Source organism: Thalassophryne amazonica, chromosome 1 (assembly GCF_902500255.1).
Source record: "Thalassophryne amazonica chromosome 1, fThaAma1.1, whole genome shotgun sequence".
Classification (NCBI taxonomy): domain Eukaryota; kingdom Metazoa; phylum Chordata; class Actinopteri; order Batrachoidiformes; family Batrachoididae; genus Thalassophryne; species Thalassophryne amazonica.
Window position 1 is genome coordinate 42,072,926 of NC_047103.1, and position 6,000 is coordinate 42,078,925.

Consider the following 6,000-nt stretch of genomic DNA (forward strand, 5'->3'; position numbering starts at 1 on the left):
ATCCAGCAGTTTCCTGCTCAGAACCATGGCCTCAGGTTTAGAGTTTCTGATCCTCATCCCAGCCGCCGGTTCACACGCGGCTGCGAGCCGATCCAGTGAGTGTTGGAGGTTACAGACTGATGAAGACAACAAGACCACATCTTCTGGAAAAAACAGTGATGAGACCTTAAGCCCACTAAACTGTAAACCCTCCTCCCCCCGACTACGCCTCGATATCCTGTCCATGAATATCACAGACAGGATTGGTGACAAAGCACAGCCCTGGCGGAGGCTAACCCCACCCGAAACAAGTCCGACTTACTGCCAAGAACCTGAACACAGGTCTCGTTTTGTGAGTCCAGAGATTGGATGGACCTGAGAAGGGACCCCCCTCACTCCATACTCCAGCAGTAGCTCCCACAGTGTCTCCTGGGGTATGCAATCATACGCCTTCTCCAAGTCCACAAAACACATGTAGACTGGATGGGCATACTCCCAGGCACCCCCCAAGATCCTTGTGAGAGTGAGCTGGTTCGTTGTTCCATGGCCACGATGACACCCACATTGTTCCCCTTCAATCTAAGGTTTGACTATCGGCCAAACATATACTAATCAATCACAAATATTTTGCTTATCAGTATAAACTTTCCGTCATCACTTTAGCTCTATTGGTTGCAAAGATACAGCAGAAAATGTCTTGTTTAGTATTTTTTTTCACCATGATTTTGTTGACCTTGAGCTTTGTGCAGTCCTCTTCAAAAGTAAAATATCCTGAGATATCTGCTCAAGTAATATTCCCACCAAGTTTGGTGAAAATTCATCCAGCCATTTTTTTAAAAAGTTTCTTGTTCACAGACAGACACACACAGAGGATGGATTACATTATCCTGCTTCACTGCTCTGTGACATTTATATGTATTTTATCTCTGGCATTTATTTGTTGTATTTATTATCTTTGTTTTACTCAGAGCCACATTGGAAATAAGCATTTACATATGTTTTTGTTTGTATGATTCAGTATTGGCTGAATAAGTAATTGTTTTTTTTTTTTGATAGCTTGATATCTACTGTTATCAATCAATAATTAGGTGTCGCGTTCTTGTGCTTGTTGCCTGGGCAGAGTGGAGCAATGAGCACACAACGCACGTGTCCAGTGCTCAGGACAAAGACAAATTACATATGAGTTCAACCACAGCTGCTCCAGATTTTTGATAATTTACCCATCATCCACTCCACATCCAGCAGATTGCCAAACACGTCTATGGATTATTACATAAGCAAAAACAAAGTTGCTCCATTGATCGTTTGGTGCATCAATGTTCACTATGTGAAATAAAGTTTGCCCTCATGTTATTTTAGGGTGGTGTGTTACAAGATGACAGCATTTACTGTTTTTGAGTTATTGTCTACTGGGTGTCAAACTGGTTGGGGTAGACGAACTCACTCGCCCACTCATCTACATTTTTATTATGCAAACCCACCCTGTGACATGCACAGCGGTGAACTGTTGTGTTCAGATACTGACATATAAATGTATTTCTGTGGTGTTGTAAGATGAGCAGCATGGCATGATGCATGATGGGGTGCCAGTGCTGATTAATCCAACCCAGTCTTGTGGCAGTTCGTGATGGCATTATGAAAAGTCAGTTCATCTATGGGTTTGTGATGTGGTCACGAGAATGGGGTGCTTTTTGTGCACAAAAAGCACCCCATTCTCGTGACCCCTGTCATGACAGGTCAGGAGTACAAATGCATTTCGTGATGGGCAGAGTGAAAATCTGGGGAGTTGTGGTTAGGGTTAGGGAGACACTTAGGTTATGGTTAGAGTTAGGAGAAGGGGGAGGATTATAAATAATAAAATAAAATAAAAAACACATCACGAAAAACACCCCATTTTCATTACGGGGGCTTGAAAAAGAGACAGCCGTACAGGTACATTCATGCACAAACCTCTGGCCAGTTGAAATGACACAAATCTGGAGGTGGAAATCTTGCAGTTCCTTGAATGGCAACTTGAGGGTCCTCCAAACAGGATTTCTCAGAGAAGCCCATGTTAAAATGTCCAACTTTGCAACACAAATAAACATGTTTATAGTGGTACAAAAAAATATATGGATATAATGGATAATATATATGGATAATAATAAATATAATGGATGGATGTTTCACCATCATCCTCCTGTTCCACACTTTCTCCCGAGTCGATCCACAATGACAGAGACTTCTGCTTCTCCCCCTCCATCACCGACAGTCCACTGGTGCACACTACTGCAGAAAAAAAGATTTATTCCACATTCTTGAACAGTGCACCTGAGTCAGGGATGACAGATTAGAAAGTCGGCACATCGTCCCTGCTCGGGACAAGACTCGGCACAGCAGAAACAACTCCACGACTTTTCCCTTCGAATATGTAAACCGATGCTGCAGAAGTTGATCGTGCCTGCAGACATGACAGCGCAGACTCAAATGAAAGTGAAAACAGACACCAGACATTAAATCCAGCTTCCATTTGCAGGCAAATTATGTCTGCATCTCAATGTGTCTCCGCTGACCTTGAAGGCAGCATTTTCTCTCATTTGTGACTTTCATTCCTGATTAGAAGTAGCAGACTTGCCCCCTAGCTCCAAACTATCTGGCAAATAGTTTGAGCAGCCATTACGAAGCCTGCCATGGCCCAGACTGTTTCACTTAATGACATCACGGGAGCTGCGCTTGTGAATGCAGAGAGGGGAGACGCTGTGTTTTATGGGAGACATTATTTCTTTCCAGTGGGGCCCAATAAACCTAGAAACTGTACACCAGTGTCAGAAAACACAACATAGATTAGTGAGAGGTCAGCCTTTTTCCTTTACCAGTTTCAAAGTAGGTCTGACACTATCAGAAAAAAAAAAATAAATAAAAAAAACCTGCATAGAAATGTCTCCAAAAAATAGCTTAAAAAGGCAAACCTGTTTTCAGCAAGAAACATGTGGATGTTGCTAAGAAAACTTTTTTTTTTTGAAGCATGTAGTTCATTCAGTGTTTCAAGTTTTTCCAAAATACTTCATGTTTTTTCCTCAAGCTGCATTGTTTCATTTAGTCAGTGCTTAACATGTTTCAAGGCAGATTTACACACAAATGCAACTATTTCATTTTGTTATTCAGATGTTTCGAAATTTTCTGAGGAATTGTTTCATAATTTGATTGCGTCAAAACAGTAAATAATTTTCTGAAACAAATTTTTGTCTAGTGACTTGACATGACTGAACACTGAATTTTTTGTAAAACAATTGTTTTTCTTTCTTTCAATTTTATTTGGATAACACGGCAGGCTGTGATGATGAATCCAGTTGAAAGGATGCAACAGGTCAGATTAACAGACTTTATATTTACTTTGTGTGCTGCTGTGTCAATTTCTTGCTTCTGCTGCTACATTGATCAGCTCCTTACACTGGTTATGAGCATGCACCACATCGTCTCCATTTTTTTGTAGAAGCATTACAGTGCCTCACACAGGTCTGGCATATGTACCACAGCCTTTTCAGCAATTCCATGTGGATGGAGATATTTCTTGAAATGTTGTCATGTTTATGGAATACTTTTTGAAACCGACTAAGAAAAAGATTGCATAGGGAAAGTTCTGTTTCCCTGTGGACAATATATAATCCTCGCCCTCTATCTTTACATTTGTCATAAAGCCTCAGGGTGTTGCAGTTTGAGTGGAAACCTCAGTGCACTGTGAAAGTTTTTGTATCTTGGCATCAGTGATCAGTGGTGTTTATCTCCTCATGTGGCCAACTTATTATTCCAGCTGGGTATGTGATGACTGGAAGGGTGTATGGATTGATGGCTTATTCCTCCTGTTGAACTGGCTTTGTTATGAACCAGCCAAACACCCCAGCCCACAACAGGCTTCTCATCACCTTTCTTACCCTTAGAGGTATTTTTGGCTGTGTGTATGTATGTATGCAAACAATCACATCTTGGTATTTTGCATAGCTTCTAACCCTCTTTGGTAACGCTGGACGACCCTCTATTTTGTCACAGTGAGAGCACCTACACAACACAGTATAAGGAGCCTGCCATTGAGCATGTTTATATGAAGCTCTATGGTTTAAGCTCTAAATCCACCCAAGTAGCTATGTCTGTGCAAACACACACTGTGCCAAACAGACTTCGATTAACAGTGGTTAATCAGATCAGTTGTATTCTTTGCAACAAAGTGACCCTGAAGAAAAAAATACAAAATGAAATTGCTTAGTAAACACACTTTATTAAATCTCTACCACAGGGAAATGTCACTATTTATGGAACAGGAATCCCTGATGCTTTTGGCGTCATCACAGAGAATAAACTAAGCCTGGATTTAATTCACTGCTGGCATCTACCAGACATTTGGAACAGCCACTATAAAAGTTCTCTGCTTTTCATTATACTCTGACAACAGCTCCACCTTTTTTACATCCCACCAGGATCGTGCATAGGAAATATGAGATGGCATATAGCATGCAGCAATCATTATATCATCATTTCACAGAAATTTCAGTGACCATCCATTCCATGTAATGTTTACATACAGCAATGGGATGAATTAATCCATGTCATGTGACATACAAAGCACCAATCAAATGAAAAGGATCCACTCAGCCATTATAGACATAAATAAATAATATATATCATCTCATAAAAAGTCTTACATAATCACAACAAAGATCCATAAGAATACCTCTAAATAACATACAACTCATACACATTCCTACAAATAAAGTTAAAGCTCACCGTGCACGAACCTGCCTAAAACACCTGTCACATATCACACTGACCTACTGCAAAGACAAGAGAACATTCCTGTGTCCTGAGTCCACAAGAGCCTCACTTCATTTAAAACTCTGTCAGCACTCAGTACAAAGGAATTCTTGTTGTCTTTGGTACTTTATAACATCTCCTGAAGGGTAAAAGTTCAAGTTCTCTGTACAGTGGATGTGACAGGTCATTAATAATTGTGTCAACTTTATCTCATATGTTTTACTGAGCAGCTTTTTGTGGTTTACCTAAGATTTTGGAAGCCATTTTCACTATTTTCTGCAGCTTGATCTTCCTCTCCAAGTTTAAATTACCATATAATCATGTTAAAAGAGAGAATGCCTTCCACTGAAGCTGGCTTCCCATTGCAGATTTCTGACCCCCGATTGTGTATTTTTTTTGTGAAAAAACAAACAAACCTTGGATATCCAATCGGGACATGAAACGTGTTGTCTGTGGTAATAGTGGCATTGTAGTGATAATTTGGGAACATTTTAAATGTGTTCGAGAAAAAAAAACACGTTACATTGTGACTCAGTATCATCCACAAAAGTGAATAATCAGGTATAATTTGTGCAGATAGAAATGCTTCTTTTACTTTACTTTTACATACAGCTTTTTTCTTATTTCATAAGTGCATGGTGGTCCCCATATTTAAAAGGAGGACCAGAGAGTGTGTGCCAACTACAGGGGCATCACACTACTTTCCCTCCCTGGTAAAGTCTACTCCATGGTGCTGGATAGGAGGGTTCGGCCGATAGTCGAACCTCTGATTGAAGAGGAACAATGTGGGTTCCGTCCTGGTTGTGGAAGAACCGACCAGCTCATCACTCTCACGAGGATCCTGGAGGGTGCCTGGGAGTATGCCCATCCTACATGTGTTTTGTGGACTTGGAGAAGGCGTATGATCGGGTACCCCGGGAGATACTGTAAGAGGTGCTGCGGGAGTATGGAGTGAGGGGGTACCTTCTCAGGGCCATCCAATCTTTGTATTCACAAAGCCAGAGCTGTGTTCGGGTGCTCAGGAGTAAGTTGGACTCCGGGTAGGAAATACAGTCTTGCCCCAAGTGAAGGAGTTCAAGTACCTCGTGGAATGTTCACGAGTGAAGGGACAGTGGAGCGTGAAATTGGCCAGAGAATCAGCACAGCAGGTACAGTGTTGCATTCACTCTACTGTACTGTTGTGACAAAAAGGGAGCTGAGCCAAAAGGCAAGGCATCTGGTAAGGATGCCTCCTGG